The sequence below is a fragment of the Candoia aspera genome, chromosome 9 (genome assembly GCF_035149785.1).
Source record: "Candoia aspera isolate rCanAsp1 chromosome 9, rCanAsp1.hap2, whole genome shotgun sequence".
NCBI lineage: Eukaryota > Metazoa > Chordata > Lepidosauria > Squamata > Boidae > Candoia > Candoia aspera.
In genome coordinates, this window is record NC_086161.1 from 17,974,754 (window position 1) to 17,992,938 (window position 18,185).

Genomic DNA, 18,185 nt, shown 5'->3' on the forward strand with positions numbered 1-18,185 from the left:
CCACTGCATATTCCTTAGGAATATTAGTGAGCTCATATCTAGCTGATCTGTGGGTCTTCCCTAATCTCTTTAGTCTGATCCTAAATTGTGCAAGAAGAAGTTCGTGATCTGAACTACAGTCAGCTCCAGGTCTTGTTTTTACCGACTGTATAGATGTCCACCACCTTTGGCTGCAAAGGATGTAGTCAATCTGATTTCGGTGTTGTCCATCTGGTGAAGTCCATGTATAAAGCCATCTCTTAGGTTGTTGGAAGAGAGTGTTTGTTATGCAGAGTGAGTTGTCTTGGAAAAATTCTATCAGCCTATGTCCTGCTTCGTTTTGTTCTCCCAGGCCATGTTTACCTGTAATTCCAGGTGTCATTTGACTGCCCACCTTAGCATTCCAGTCTTCCGTGATGAAAATAACATCTCTTTTAGGCGTGTTGTCCAGTAGGTGCTGCAAATCCTCATAGAACTGCTCTACTTCACCTTCTTCAGCATCTGTGGTTGGGGCGTATATTTGGATCACTGTGATGTTCGATGGCTTGCCCTGAATTTGAATTGAGATCATTCTATCATTTTTTGGATTGTATCCAAGCACTGCTTTAGCCAGTTTACTATTAATTATGAAGGTTACTCCATTTCTTCTGTGGTCCTCTTGTCCACAGTAGTAGATCTGGTGGTCATTTGATGTGAAGTGGCCCATTCCAGTCCATTTCACTTCACTGATGCCCAAAATGTCTATCTTTAATCTGGACATCTCACCAATAACCACATCCAATTTGCCCTGGCTCATAGATCTTACATTCCAGGTTCCAATGGTGTGTTGATCCTTAGAACATCAGATTCGCCATTCACCACCAGCACCGTCGGCCGCTAGCCGTCCTTTCGGCTTTGAGCTAGCTGCGTCATCATGTCTGGGGCTAGTTGAACTCATCCTCTGTTCCTCCCCAGCAGCATTTTGACCATCTTCCAACCTGGGGGTCTCGTCTTCCGATGGTATACCGACGTATCTCTGGTTGTACTGATCCATTGAGTTTTCACGGCAAGAATACTGGGGTGGGTTGCCATTACCTTCCCCAGGGATCGCATTTAGTCTGACCTCTCTGTCATGACCTTCCCGTCTTGGGTGGCCCTTCACGGTTTAGCTCATGGCATCATTGAGGTGCTCAAGGTCCAGCACCACGACAAGGTAACAATCCTTTGCTGAAGATGATTGCTCTTAATATATTCCAATCCACTGCATGAAGTGGCAAAAAAAGAAGAAGTTTAAATTAAAAAGAATGGGGAGACATACATATTTCCTCATTATTTCAATCCCAATAATTTTTGAGAACCAGTTTGGTGTATTGGTTAAGGCACCAGGCTAGGAACCTCTATTTAGATTCTCTAGTGACTGTCTGATTGCAATCCCATTTACACTTTGGAGAAGATACCATTAAATTCAGTGGGATTTGTGTTGTAGTTAAGGCATCAGGCTAGAAACTGGGAGGCCATGAGTTCCAGTCCCACCTTGGGCACAAAGACGGCTGGGTGACCTTGGGCCAGTCACTTTCTCTCAGCCCTAGGACAGAGGCAATGGCAAACCCCTTCTGAAAAACCTTGCCAAGAAAACTGCAGGGACTTGTCCAGGCAGTCACCAGGAATCAAGACTGACTAGAAGGTGATAACAATAATAATTAATAATAATAATAATATATTTTTTTACAGCCCAATGCTCAAGAACTTGAAAACAACCACATTGGCCTGCCTGGGTCATTTACCAGCTGACCATGTCATTCTAACATCATTCAAGTAACACATGAGCAGGTTTGGAAACAAAGACTAGTAAATCCCCACCTTAGTGGGTTGCTACAAGGATCAGTTAAATATTCAGAAAAGAACCTATTTTTGTTAGGACAAGGATGCCATAAGGAAAAACAGTAAATCAGGCAAGTTCAGTCTATCAGGACTGGAAGATAATACATTAACTTTATTTATTTCTGGTTACATTTAAATCTAAAATCAAATTTTGTTTTGCCAGGACCCAATCTTCTACTTCGGGAGTGTGATCCTCAAGGTGCTGTTCTGAGATCAACTGCAGCTCTTGCAAGGGGTGTGTCATGAGTAAGGATGGCGAGCAGGGGGCTCCCATCCAGACTGTCAAGCGCATGCGTAGCACTGAGGAATTGTTCAGCCATTCAAAGAGACACAGATCGGGACCGCCTTAACCCTTGGGGGTTATATGTCTGGGTTTTTCCCACGCTTCTTCAGTTTGTTAGGATTCCTGTTAAGTACTAGTAATAAATATTAGAGACCAGTTCCTTGTCTCAGTGTGTTTCCTGGTTGTTAGGACAGGTGTGGGAGGAAGATCCACTTCTCAGCTTAGCTAATACAGTTGTTAAGGTGTTGTACTAGGAGTAGGGAGCCCCAGGTTTTTAAGTCCACTTTTAGAACTTGAGTTTTACAAATTCCACCTTGACTTCCTGAGTATGAATGACGAAAGTTTCGGTTAAAATGTGAAACTTCATCAGCATACTTCAAAGTCTTCCAGAAGAAGACATGACTCATTGTAATTATGACCAGAAACTCTTCTATTTGGGGAAGAAATTTGAAAATATACAAAAAGGACCAGCAACTTTTTTGTTATTGGAGATCCTTTTTCTTTTCTTCTTTATTTTACAGTAAAATAGATCCCTTTAGCCCAACTAAAGGTTTAATAACCTGGAAAGAATAGATTTTGAAAGTGTACTAGGGATAGATTAGTATCTAGATTTCCTAGGAGACCAGCTGCTGTTGTGCAAGAAGAATAGAGCAGCATTGGGTGTTGCCTAGTCTAGCTTGTTCTTCAAGCATGCAAACCAGCTTCAGCTACAAGCTACAGATTTGCTAGGTCTGCCTGGCTGATTCCTGATGCTAAAAGGTCATTGAATAGCCTGGGGCTGCATGAATACAGAAGTGCAATATCAAATGTCCTAGCCAGGCAACCCTTTTTTCACCTCTTTTTAATGGTAGTGCAGTTGTGCTACTTTTAAATCTCTCCAGCAATGGCAAAAGGGCTAAGAAAAAACAGCCTTAATTACTGCAGATGAGATAAATCAGACTTGTCTTGTTAGAAATGCAGCAGCTTCCTGAGTCATTCTGCCAATAAGGGTTATTAATTTTAAACGTAGAGAGGCTGCCTACCTAAACAGAGATGCACACCATAGCACTGAAGTGCTAAAAGCTTTCAAATCCACAAGACTTGGAAACCTTTGAAGAAATGGTCATGCCTTGTGGATGGACAAGCCAGGAGGTATACAAATGACTTGTCTGAAGGTCATTTGAAAGAAAGAAATTGAGCTGATGAACTGTTCCATATTGATGGGTTGGCTACATGGTTAAATCAGAGTGATTTGGGGTTGGAAGGATTCTGTAGCCATTGCTAAACTGGGAAGACTTTTTAGATGGAGAACTGAATTCAGAGATTTGATGGTGCTGGCATAATCTTTAAGAGAGCTGTAATCTATAGGCCTGAAGACATGAAGATTTTACTCTCAGAGGAATTAATGATGGGATGATGACAAAACACAAGTATGGCCCTGGCTAATATGTCATTTCCTCAAAAAGATCCAGAGTGTCTGGAAGGGTTTACTTTTAATTTTTTTTTAAATAAATGGATAAGCTGGGTGAGGGCTAATATCACATGATCAGGTGGTCAGTCCAGGAAGTGCTAATGAAAAGAAAATTCTTAGGAGGGTAGTTTTTCAGTGGTCTCTTAGATGTTTGACATGTTTTGCTTTTCTTCAGTTCCTCACTTCCTGTGCTAAAGGTGGTGATCCTATGTTTCTCCTAATAATGCTGAACGAAATCTTCCAGCATTCCTCATAATTGGCAATAATGTTCACTGCCACCGAAAGTTTTGCTGTAGCTTTGACTGGAGGGTTCCCCACCTCCTGCTGGAATAAATGAAATGCAGCTTTGCTGCAGGCCCATTGTGAAGCACAGTGTGGCTGTGAATAGAAAAGAAAGGGAGATTTGCTGATAATCAGACTTAACTACCCATGGTCACTCCAGGAACTGCAGTCAGGTCTACCTGTTTATTATATTATATTATATTATATTATATTATATTATATTATATTATATTATATTATATTATATTATATCAAATGGAAACAAAGACCATGCAGCGTCTTGCTGGATGTAGTCAATAATGAGACTGCTTGCTTACTATATTCACTTTCTGCGTATAATTTTACCATCTGTTGGTAGCTGACCTATTTTCCCAAGAGCTTCCAAGCACTCCCATTTCATCTTGATAGGCTTGCATCTCTCTATTGATAATTTTCCACCTCTTTGAGCTCTATTGATTTTTAAACAGAGCTTGAGTATAAGGTCTGCAATATGTACATGTCTGTCCATCCCTAGCTAAACAGCTAAAAGTAAAGATTTATGAACGTTTGCTGATATAAGCTGAAAACAGGGGATGTTCAGTAGCCAGGAACCACACTTTAAATTTTCAGGAGGGGAAAGAGTGATAGCCATGGTCAGGAGGGCAATAATGCAAAGTGGACCGAATCATATCCTGGAGACCCGGTAGATTGTCAGAGTGCCTGCTCTAGATGTTCCTGGTAAATGGCAGGTCCAGAGAGATCCCTAACTATCAGTCCTAAACACAGTGGAAGAGGCATGGCTTTTGCCCACAAATGCAGAAGAGGCAGGCCTTATAAACTGACATTCTGAAGCTCCACCCAACTGTAAAACTAGAAATGGAAGTTCTTGTCTGCTAGCAGTTGCTCTGCCATCAGGGCCACAGGGGCATGAGGAGGAAAGTCCAACCTTTGGCAAGGAATGCAAGTACTCTTGGGGCAGATGACCTTGGCCAGGTCTATCTGTAATAAGACCATGTCCATTCATTATTTGGTGATGGACAAACAGGCACATTTGGTGGATATTACCAAAACTTGGCTGAACAAGGGCAGCAATCTGCTTAGCAGGGTTTCAGGTCATATAACAACCTTGAGAGTAGGGCTGGCGAGGAGGTCCTACTGCATTGTTAAGAGTCTAAATAGCAGAAAAGCATATTTTTTTTAGTTGTTTGAAAGATTGCCAAACCCAAATGGAAGTTCATCCTTCTTAAATCCATCTCAGATCCCTGAGCAAGGATATACCACACTCTATAAGGTTGTTTGGACTGTAGCAATACAGTAGGAAACTTTGAACTCCCTTTGGCTCAGGGAACAGACTAGAAATGAACTGATAGTTCTGAGCTGCAAAGTGATTTTAAGTTGGATTTTATTGGGATCTGGAAAAGTTTGCTGATCACAGAAAAAGGCTGCTTGTTCATTTATTTATTTTGTTTCCTTGCAATCCTTGTTGCCTGGCCCAGTCAGTTGAGGCTTTTGGTGGTGAACCATTTGGAGTCTGTTGTCCTCTTGGTTTAACTGTTCTTACTTTAATTAACAGTCATCCTATGAGATCTTAGAGGTAGGTAATGAAGAAACAATGTTTTGAGTAATGACAAACAACCTGTGGGATGTTCTTGAGCCACCGCCAGCCAAGACATGTTGTGTCCTGAGGCATCCAGTAATATCCACTCCCCAAAACCGCCTTCTTTTCACCCTCTTCCAAAGCCTACAATGAACTGAGTTTTATTTCATAAACTGTAAGACTTCTAACAGGACTGATTTTGTGCAGTGTTAATAATGCCAAATATGGCACTAAGCACCGAAATGTGGTTTTTAGCTTTTGAAAGGACAAGTTTACAACCATGAACATGGTGAAGGTACTCTTGGTTGTGGGAAAGGCTTGTTGAACCCTCTGAAGCCAAATCAGCCGCTAAATAAAATCTGGGTTATGCATAGTTCTTGTAAGGATCTGACACAATTGACTCAATAAGGTTCTGACTCATGCATCCATGTAAAATGCAGATTTCAGATTTACTGATGATGTGTACAGATTAGAGCAAAAAGCCATGACTAAAAAGTTCCACGTAAACTACCTAATTAAAAGCACACTGGCACGTCAGAACCCCTCTTCACATTCCATCCCCCCTTCCTTCAACAGTTCAGCATTCCAGTTCTGGCCATCTCTGCCTGATACGACCTTGGACCCCATCATTAGACAAAACACAATCCTCACTCCCAGCATCTCTCCCCCTCCCATCCAGAGCTTGACATGCATTGATTCAATGGCAGAGAGTACAAACGATTTACCAATTCTTTGATTGTGGGTTCTGACAGTTCTTTCTCTCTAGCATGACTATTAGAAGAAGAATACATTGCACTGTGCAAGACTCATGGAAAAGACAGTTTTGGAGAGACCCTTCTGAGAATATCTAGTCCCAGTCCTCTGCCTGATTCAAGAAATCCAAACAAGAATATTCTCAATAGCTGACTGTCCAGGTATTGCTTAAAGACTTTCAAATGTTCCAAATGCTGTACTTCAACAGGAAGCAGGAGTCAGTAAACTTGAATCTAATCTCTGGATAAATCCCCTTACCTACTGGTTAAAATTACATCACAGCCCCAGTGGAGTGACCCATCTAATATTGGCAGATAATTTTAAATCTTCCTGGGTAGTAGCTATTCAAAAAAGACTGAGCCTCTATGGTTTTTCCAGTGATTCCATCTTAGCCTTAGAGTCAGACCAAGCTAGATCAGTACTAAGGCAAAGGATCTCAGACACAGAAGGCCAAACAGAAATTGCTGCTTTTTCTCATAATATATTTGTCAATAACCAAATCTTAGTGACCAAGCCAGCTCCGTATTTATATTACATTACAGTTCCCAAATTTAGGAGATCCCTATCTCTAGCCTGAGTTAATGCCCTCCCCACAGCTGTTTTGGAAGGGAAATAGAGGAAAATCTCACATGAAACCTGATATTGCCCCTGTGACAGGGGTGTGATAGAAACCACGGCCCACATTTCTTTATATTGTCAGTTTTACAGGGACATTCGCCATGAGCTGATTACCCCCTTTTACTAAATTCCTGGGTCACTCTGACAATTTTTACTTACGTTATCTGTTAAACAACCAAGATAAATGTATTTCTTTGAAGGTAGCAAAATTCTGCTACATTATGTGTAAACTATGCCCACAAATGGTTGCCAACGGTTACTGATATTAGGGGATAGAATGTGTTTTATTGGTCTCTTTCTAGCTTAAAGACTTTCAGTAAATTCTATCCATGGTTGAGCTGAACATGAAGAAAGTTCTCCAAGTGTGTAACTGAAATCTATCCAAATGGAATTGAAATATACAGGAACCAGTCTTTGGAGACTTAGGTGTGACAGATACTTAAAGTGTAACAGCATACTCCCATCTCTGTCTTCTCTTCAGGCTCAATGCATCCAATTCCTTCAACAATTTCTCGTAAGACTCATTTTTCTTACTGTTAACTATCTTTGACCTCCTCAAGCCTACTCCAAGAACTGGACACAGTATACTCCCAATGAGCTTGGACTAATGTGGAATTTGAGTGAAATTGCTTCCACATCATAATAAAAGTGATTCTGTGAATGCAGCACACAGTTGCCTTATTTTATAATCATACTGTACTGCTGACCCACGTTCAATTTTTGATCAAATGTAGTTTAGGATTGTTTTTTTGCAAGTGCTATGATTGACTCATTTACTCCCATACTTCTGCATTTCAATGCCTCTTCATTTTTCTATTCATAATTCAGTGTTACTAGCTTGGGCCCAGTTTTCCTATGTGACAAAGAATTTTTGGATTCAGATATGGATTCTTGTCTGCTTGTTTTACATAAAATTCATAGATTGCAAAAGTCAGCTGTTTTTCTTGCAGAATGTTCATTTGCACTTTTTTGTTTTACTATGGGTTATGCTTGGCTGTGACCTTTGACCTGAAAAATGAGCTTTCTTTTGCTTATATTTCATCTAAGAATATCCCAAGATACAATAGATGCTGGCAAAAGCAAAATGAAAGCAGGACCTAATTGTGGACATCCTTCTAGGTGGCATTTTTTGTCTACTACCAGCTACTCACTGGGGTTTATGCAGCCAGTGAATGGTATACTCTGAAATCCAGATATGATGTAATGCCTGCAGTGAAATCCTTTGAGCCTTGAACTCAAAAGGAAGGAATACATTTTTTGAATCTATATCAGAATTAGGTGAGGTCAAATAAAATAGCATATTTTATGGTGCTGCATCACTGAGACTTTGAGAATAAATGTTACGGTGACCAAGCATCTGAACATCTCTCCCCCTTCAGGATCTTTAATCCTTTCTCCCCTTTCTTCTAAAGCTCTTCCTTTTCTCTCCATAGGTTTGCTTCCTGCTTGTTGATTCCAAGCAATGTTGACCTCTTAAACTGTTTATTGCAATCAAGGCTAATTATTTTAAAGTTTGCCAGGCTAGCAATGTGTCATCACTGACACCTTTCCTTCTGAATATAGACTATTTAAACTGTTTCAATATATCAGCTGAATAATTTTGGTACAAGCTAGGCTAAGCTGTTAGGGTTTAACTTGCTGGATATTTTCCAGAAAGAGTTGGGAAAAATGGCTGAAATTTCCATTTTGGATTAAATTGGGGATGTTGCATCATAAATAAATGCTGAGAACAGTGACTTTGCCTATCACTGACTTGCTGCCCTCCAAGACAGTTTTTCTGCTGATGCCCTTCCTCCTCCTTTTTCTTCTCTCTTCTCAATTGCTATAATAATAATAATAATAATAATAATAATAATAATAATAATAGCAGCAGCAGCAGCCGCCAGGGTGGTCAATCCATAGCCTTGCTGGCTTCTTGCAGCTCCGAGAGCAATTCCAGATCATGCCACTATAACTCTGCTGCAAAACCCATTTTTAACCTCCTTTTATGCCTTCAAAAGATGCAAAATACTGTAGGTACCCTAAAAAAGAGATACTGGGTAGAGGGTTTGGTAGTGTGGACAGGTTCCAAGAAATCAGAATCATAGAACCATAGAGCCATAGAGCCATAGAGCCATAGAGCCACAGAGCCACAGAGCCATAGAGCCATAGAGCCATAGAGCCATAGAGCCATAGAACCATAGAATCATAGAACCATGGGGTTGGAAGGGACCTTGGAAGTCTTCTAGTCCAATCCCCTGCCCAAGGCAGGAGTCCTCATACCATCTCAGAAAAATGGTTGTCCAATCTTTCCTTGAAGTCCTCCAGTGATGGAGCACCCACAACTCTGGGAGGCAAGCTTGTTCCACTTTTCTCTAGCTTGGATATTAATCTTTTCTCTACTTTGGATATTAATCTCAACTAGGAAAAAAACCCTGGGGATTTCAAAACATGGTTCTAGTTTTGGAGAGATTTATGAACCTTTCTGGTTAATTTTATCAGAGATGACAGTGCATTGACCATGTGAACTAGTCATTTACATTGCTGTCCATACAAACACTTGGAACTCTTTCTTTTAAATAGGATCCTTTAAAGTTAAGGTCCAGTAAGCAAATAGGGAAGGGAAGCTAAATGCTTTCTCTCTAATGAAATGGTTTTTGCTTCTTCTGCATCACATGTTGCTGCTTTAAAGATATTTCTTTATAAATAGGCCACTCACTGATGAAGGGGAGGGTTCGGGTTCAAAAGAGAATGGTTGCATCTTTAAATGCCTTAGTCTTTCAGCCTGAATTTTTCAAAAAACCCCAAACCCCGCCCCTTTTTCTGCAGTGTCTGCAGTATGATTTTAAAAGTCTTCTGGGATTCTCAATCAGGAATGAGCAGATCTGACATCAGTCTGCAGCATATGCCTACACAGAAACATGCTGCAGATATCTTGCTGAGCCAGGCCCTATCAAGAAGCAAATCCTATTTTCCTTTTCTCAATTCCATCAGAGCTGCAAAATTTAACTTTCCTAAAGAATCTTCCATTCTTCAAGTTTTATGGAGTTAAGCCTGTCCCTGGCTTGTACCACTTGCAACGCCAGGGAAGGAAGCTCATGGAATGGAATGCTCCACCTCTGCATAAATTAATAAATAATGATAAAAAAGTTAGCTTAGAGATCTTCGGACATGCCACAACGGATGGGTTTATGTAGCTATATGTGTCTGTGAGAGAGAGGAATGCATTTTTTGTATGAATTTTAAGCCTACTGAAAAAGAATAGCAAATATGACAGAATATCTCTAGTCCATGGGTGGAGTACTGTATAGCCATGAGAAGATTTCCTTGTATCTGTATCTCTTCATCTTCCTCCCCCTGGATGATGGTGGAGCTAAAGGCATCCTTCCCATCCCAACAAAGAAGAATATTCAATTGCAGATTTTGGTATCTGGTCTGAGGACTTGGGTTGGGGAAGAGGGGTAAGAACAGAACAGAACAGAATGGAATAGAAAACTTTTATTGTCATTTCACTATACACCAAGGTGCACATTAAAATGAAATTTCGTTGCAATTGGCTCACAAAAAATAATTACTATAATATATAATATATATTCTTAACCATTCCACTCAGTGAGGCAGGAAGATTTAAGAATTTGCCCCCTTGTTCAGACCATGGGCGTATATCTGCACCTTGCAGTGGAGGGGAGGGTAATCCTACTAGAAAAGGGGTCAACAAGCTGCAGTCATAGGTTCTATGCAGCCCAGTAGCACTTTGAAAAATGCTCCTCAAAGACCCCCTTCCCTCCAATATTGCACTTTGGCGTCCTTGGTGCTCTCTGAGTTAGGTTGTTGCCTTGCAGATGTTTTATTATCCAACTAGGTAACATCATCATCATCTGCAAGCAAACAACCAAGCTCAGAGAGCACCAAGGACTCCACAGTTCAGCCTGGAGCTACTATATTCTTTTCTACTGGATATTGCAGTTCAAAACTCAATGGCCAGTTGCTGCCTGTCACGAAAGGAAAGTTCTGAAATAATGTGGTAAGCTTCCAGTAGCCTTGATGACTTTATGTGTTTATTTTGTCAAAAAAATAAATGCAGAGAAACCACAAAAATGAAAAGTTGGGCTATGGCCTTCTGCTGACGCCCGTCCTGCAGTCTTTCAAGATTGGAACCCCACTGTATAGAGCAGTGTTTTTCAAACTTGGCAACTTTAAGATGTGTGGACTTCAACTCCCAGGTTTCCCCAGTCAGCGTGCATACAGAGGGAAATATTGATAGAACTCAGGCCCCAATGCCTGCAGTTAACATTGGGAGGAAATGGGTAAATAGGATATGTGGGTATGTGCATGAAACAATCTGAGTGGCAACACCCTTTTTTGCTCTTGTTACAGTCACGTTCTGTTCTGTTCTGTTCTGTTCTGTTCCCACCCATGGCTTCTATATGGAGCTGGCTGAAAATACAGGGAGAGGCAGGTGAATGTTACCATCCTAGTACAGTCCTCTAATGGTGGAATAATATTAACTGGTACAATGCCACATACACTGTGTTGTGCATTGGAAGGTTAGTTTATTGCAGCTGACAAGATTCCAGAATCCATCATTATCTTAAACCATAACCTAAATCACTTGTAATGATAAGTCTGTCCAGCTGAAGGCTATCAGCAGGTAATGGCTTGATTCTTTTACATGGATCTTCTGTAATACTCAAAGACTGTGTTTACACAGTACACTACAGTAGTACATTTTTGGGGTTTAGCAATGCATTGAACCACAAGCTAACCAAATAGGCAGGGTTACATCACAAAAGGAACCGAGCTTATGTTGTCTAAATGCAGCTTCTAATGTGTTGGATGAGCATAGCTATTTTCTCACACATTTTCATAGACAACACTGACTGTGCTCCCTCTTGGTACTAAGTCATCAGATTTATGTTTAAGCTTACTTTTTCCTGTAACCTCTGCCAGGGTGGCCTGTAAACCATGTTTATGGCTTAGGTTTCTGCAAATGCAGTCAATTATATTTAATTCAACAATACATGATGAAGCAAAAATACATGCTTTAGACTGATGTGTGAACTGTTATTACAATTGTCATTGTAAGCCTGCTTGTTTGGGTGTGAAGAAGCAGCTTCCAGTATATAGTATGATGTTTGAGGGTTGGTGGATATTCATAGATATGGGACTCACAGAATTCCTTGCTTTGGAGGAAGTGAAACTGCTCTGTAAATGAATGCTAGGTGTCTGTAGATTTTTTAAAAATTATTATTAATTTTTATTGCTTTTTAAAATAAGAACAGAAAAAGAAAACAAAACCAAAAAGAAACAATGCACAAAAATACATACATTATCCAAAAATACATAACAGGTGCTCAAATGCAAGAAAAATATAATAGAAAAAATAAAATAAAATATGAAACAGAGTACCTATCAATGCCCAATGCAAAAATGCATTCAAAGAAAATGATATTGGAAATAAAATATAGGGGGGGGGGGATTTACCGTTAGATTTTTTTTTCATTTCACTATTTAAGCCTAAGAAATGCTTTTTTAAAATAAGGGTCTCAATGAGCTGATGTTCATCTCTAAGTCTTGACATAAAATAATACAAATTTGAGGTTTGGGTGCTCCTTCCAGGCATGGGGTCTGTCAACACCTATGTACTATGTGCATGGAAGCAACATGAAGGGTAATAGTATTCATTCATTCATTCATTCATTCAATATTTATGGCTGCTCATCTCAACATGCTGGCTGGGGAATTCTGGGAGTTGAAGTCCACACATCCTAAAGTGGCCAAGTTTGAAAAACTCTGATACAGGATGTAGCTCAATGTGTTCTGCAATCCAGAAGATGGGTTAATTTAGCAACTGCTGTTAATGTGTGGTAGAACCGCATCCAATGGAAGATATATTTTCTGGGGTGAAATGTCTTCTCTTTTATTTGCTCCATTTCCCATCAAGGCCTAGTGTCTCAGCCAGTTGCATAGGCTGAGTATGTATTTGAGAAATGTTTCATTTTTAAGAATTAAATGTTTGGCCTTCTAATCTTGAAGGCCAAAGTAGGACTACTTGTGCATGTATGTTTTAAGCAAGAGTGAATCCTTTTTCTGAAAGCCCCAGATGTTGTAACCACAACTTGAGCAGCTTAGCAAACTCTTTGCATGAATTCTAAAAGCCTCTAATTACATCCTTCCCTAAAAAATGGTGATGGACGGGGCTCCACTGCACTCTAAAGGATACTTTACACAACGCTGTAGACAATCAGTCTTGGCACACACACCTGGCTGGTATTCAGAAGAGCAATTAATAATGGAAAATGGAGATGACAGGTACTTGCAAATAATTATTCTTCAGACTCTTACCTCACTCTTGTGAAGAGCCAATGCAAAATGTTCTAAAAATGTTAACTTTAACTTATGGGATAGTTTCTCATAACGATGAACTCCTTTAGACTTCTGTAGTGACCACCAAAACTGAACTACAATGACCTCTTGGGTAACTGTTCTGATTTGCTCTTGTATTGGTTCTCCCCAGTGTATTCCCAATTGCCAGGAGAGAAGACAGATGAAAAATGAAGGGTCATCAGGCCGCATTCCAGAAAAGAACATGTAGACTGCTGTTAATCCAGTCTGTTTTATATCAACTTTGCAGGACAGATTTCATCTCCAACAGATTTATGATTAATTTTATAATGAAATATCCAGACACAATTTTTTGGTCCATTTAGGGACATGGGGATGGTCCTTATTTCTGTAAATGTATCATGGGGCCGGAACACTTGGCTTTTTCTTTCTTTTTACAGTGAAGGTTGCAGAGAGTGCTGTTCTTTCTGATGCTTCTGGAATGACTTTGCAGCCACAACATGTCACATGCTCATTCCAGAAAGTGCTACAAAGGTGAATTAGCCTGACTGTGCAATGAGGTTGCAGATCATTTTTCATATTCATAACTGAACTGATTTAGGGGGAGGGGAGAAGAATGAACATCAGTGTGACATTGTTCTTATTAGTATTCATCCTACCATAGCAGGATTTAAAAGAAAAAAGGAAAGAAAATATGTACCTAATTTGGAATTCAACTCAGCAAGCCCCCTTAATGTACCCATAGGCAAATGAAATGCTGCAGGTTTCAAAAAGCTAGTTGGTTTAGTTTTGCTTGGATTGGTAATGTTGGCTTCCTTAGAATAGTGCACCTATACTTAACAAACAGCCAAGGTGATATAAGGAATCCACATTATATCACAAATATATAAGGTGGATTCACCAAGAATTCTGAATTCATAAATCTGGATTGTTCATTCTTGGTAATAGATTCATAAAGTGGCCTGGAGATGTCTAAAAAAAAGTCAGTTTAAATTTTTGCTTATTACAGACTGTGTTGGTCAATATATCCTGTGTTAAAATAGATTCACACATAAATCTGATCTATGCAGATTATGTATTGGAACATATTGGAAAAGTTGATATAAAGCTATGATAAATAGCAGAAAGAAAACCTTTCAGCAAAGACTTGACAGCATTAAAAAAAATACACTTGTCAAAATTTTAAAAATGCGTACCTCCAGAACTAATTGGAATGATCCGGGTATCTAAACTTCTTTTGCTTATGTCTAATTTCTCAAAAATATTCAGTAACAATGAAAAAGTATTTAAATGTAAGTCTAATTTATAGGTCAACAAGGCTTTGCAGGATGTAATTTTAATACAAGATTATTTTTAAAAAAATGAAAATATGCATGGTCTTTGGGAAATACTTTCCTTAACACCAAAGACTCCTACCTGTGTATCTTAAATTAATCAGCTTTATTAAAAGTATTAAATATGGTTAGGGTTAAGACAGGACTTAAATAAAAATAAAAATATTAAAAACTTTAAAAAAACCAAGGCTAAAAGTGAACAGCTACTAGGTGAAGATCAGATGTTAATAACAATGGAGCCACTCAATATCTCACTCGTCCCCTGGGGTCCCCAGGCCTGATGGCATAACCAGGTTTTCAGGGACTTCTGGAAGATCAATAAGGAAGGAGGCAGCCTCACTTTGGGGGTGGGGGTGGAGGATTATCATTAGCTCTGAGCTCAGCAGTAGAGAATTTATGATATTCCAGATGTTGTTGAACCATGACTCCCAGCATCCCTCAGTATTGGCCATGTTGGTTTGGGTTACTGGTAGATAAAATAAGAAAGATGAGAGTGGGCAGAGGCTACCCATTTCATCCCTCACTCGATGTTCTCTAACTTGAAAATTCTCAGTTAATACATCTAGAGGGCATTAGACTGAAGAAAGTTGCTCTTGGTAAATTAAAAGTTCTTGGCATTTTCTCTCTCCCTAAAAGTGCTTTTGACTGATAAAGAGGAACACACACACCAAACCTGTGCAGCCATTTAATTCCTTATAATCAAGAACAGTCTCATTAAGGAAAAAGCAATCATGCATTCACTTCACAGTTTTCTCTCCTGAAGCTGGAACATTTATTTACTTACTTTGCAATGTGTGTGTGTGTGTGGGGGGGGGGGAGTATATTTCAGGGTCACTTCGAAAATAGTTGTGACTATTGCAGTTGGATAGTCACCTATCTCTAGAGTGTGCTATTAGTACACTCTGAAAATTTAGAGTACATTTAAAAACAATATTTTTTAAAAAAAAATCTCCCTGTTCAGATCTCACTTGGGGTGTGAGTAATATCTGCTGTTCTAAATATAAATGAAACCTCTAAGATGAATTATAGATTGTAGCATTTTCTTTTCCTGCATAGGAAGTTGATTCAAATGCCAAACTGCAGGTATTAATTAATTTACATTGCACTAAATGGAATACCTTCTAAACATGCATAGAGTTTCAGTAAGTCAGCATAGCATTTCAGAGATCCACATTAAAAGACGTCCATGTCATGGTCCAGGCTGGAGAGACTGAAGCAACACCAAGGAGGCATCACAATCAAGTGCAGTCCTGGGCTGGAGCATATATTGGAACTCACATTCAGGTCAGGCAGCCCTCTGCCAAAGATACCACCACCTTCTGACTTTAAGAAGTGGACCTCAGATTCCTTGACTGAAAAAAAAAGACCCAAGGAGCCTTCTCCAATATGCTTGGAGAAGCCAGAATCCACATGAAAAGGATGCCAGCTGCTCTACATTGGTGACAGAACTTAAGATGACAAGGCTTCTAGGCAGACTCTTGTGACCTGGCTATTAAAAGTAGGTGCACAAGGCACAGCCCCAGACTCACACGTGTCTGTCCCCAAGCCTTTGGTAGAACTTCCAGAACCAACTTCAAAGTAGCCAGATAGCAGGGGGACAGACAAAAAGAATACATAGGAAATAATTATATTTAATTTAATTTTAAGGAAGATCTCTGTCTGTTTTTACAACTTCCCTCCCCTAACATGCCACTTTCTTAGCCTAAAAAAAGATTGTTATTGATATTAAATACTAGGAGTAACCTGTCCATGCAATAACTGCAGTAGTGCTCTCCATGGTACTGAACCCTTCACCTTAATACTTGTGATCCGAACCAGCATCTCGGATTCAATACTCTAGTAATGATAATAGTTAGGCAACTTCTATGCCTTTCCAAGTTCCCTGCTGGTTACGTTAGAAATATGCTGGATTGCAGAGCTTCTTATGAGGTCAAAAAGTTAACATTCTAACCATTACACTTCACATTAAAAACTACTGAAGAGATGCCTCTTTTGAAACTGAAAGTGGCAGTTTTTGTAGATTTTAGATTCCAGCCGTGAACCTTTATCTTCAATGAAACCAGGCTTAAGACAAAACAAAACAAAAAAAGTCTAGTCTGCTTCTCTTCTTGTCTGGTTAAAAGCATATTCAATTGATTATTTGAAAGAAAGATGACTACACCCTCCTCCTTTACCCAAAATGCCAACTAATAATCCTAAATTATTAAGATACTGCCTACTTACAAAGCCAGGGATGGTGTAATTGTTGAAGCTTTGGACTGGCAGTGGGGAGACCCAGGTTCCATTCCATCTTCAGCCTCAGAAGCTCATTGGGTGAGTTTGGGACAGTCATTCTCCTCCAGCCTCCCTACCTTGCAGAGCTGTTCTTGTCGGGACCAATAGGAAACAGAGGTGCATTAAGTGGAATTCTATTTGCAGACAAGGCTTTCTGGTGGCTTAATGTCATGCAACAGCATCCCATGGCCAATAGTTAGCAATCAAGGAGTGCATTTACCCAACAAGCTTAATTTAGTTACTAAGTGAACACATTTTCTGGGATTACATAATGCAGTGAATTGTAAACTAATCAAAGGGCTGAGTTCATACACTTGCTAAGCCACAAACAAACACAAAACACTAACCAACTTTAAAATTAAGTACATGGTGCAATGCAACTGTTATCTTTTTAATCGCCCTGATTTAGTGTATTGAAAAGTATGGAAAAGATTAATTCTGGGATATGCATCATCATGATTGTTATTCTTTTTGGAGTGTTGTCTTGGTGGTCTACCAAAATACCTGTAGTTTGGTAAACTCTTTACAAAAAGAATCTTGATAGGACTATATTATCTACAGGCATAAAAAGAATCTTGGCACTTTTGGTACTATTTTAATAATCCATTAAATTCTCTGTTGGCACAGAGAGGAGGAGTATATGAATGCATTGAAGAGAAATAAACTGTGACAAACATTGCCTCTGTACTGCCCTGTACAAGGTTAAAAATCATGAGAGTGATACACAGAGAATATACAATGAATAATTCTACTTTGGAAGAAAACCAGCTAATTTTAAATCAGGAGAGTATTTTAGACTTTAGCAATATTCTAGGCTGGAAAATATAAACTGAAAGTCTGATTCAGTGTAAGGCACTTTCACTGGTTTTGACAATGGTGTTATCTGCGGATATTGATGCCATCTGAAAAACAGCTAGAATAAATTTAAGGCAATATTCTTCTACAGCTGGGCCAGCATTTTGTGCTGTAGCATTTAATCTGAATTAGTACTGCAAATATATCTAGGGAACTCCCATTATTTGCTATGGAATAATCACTTATTTTAGCAACCTAGAATGTTGCTATCTGAATACATCTGGAGGTCAGAAGGCAACATAGAGCATAGTCCAAACAAGTCAGTAAATATATTTACTTGTTTCACTACTACCATTGAGTGAAATATAGTTTACACCCATCAGGAAGACTTAATTCTTTAACCAATGTCAATGTTTTTGTGCCGGATTGCTCTCTCTAAAGTCCAGTAAGTTTAAACATTTATGAGTAAACTAAAGGTGATGATAGGAAGCATATTACAAAGTTTAGATCATGTCTAATTTTATACTAAAACTCTGAACTAAACCCAAGGACAAATGTCATCCTCACTTGGATCAGAATTTGGAGGACAGAGCCCACAGCAGTAGGCAGCATAGAACAGGGCAAAAGCTTACCCTATAATATCCCTGTATTTTTCCA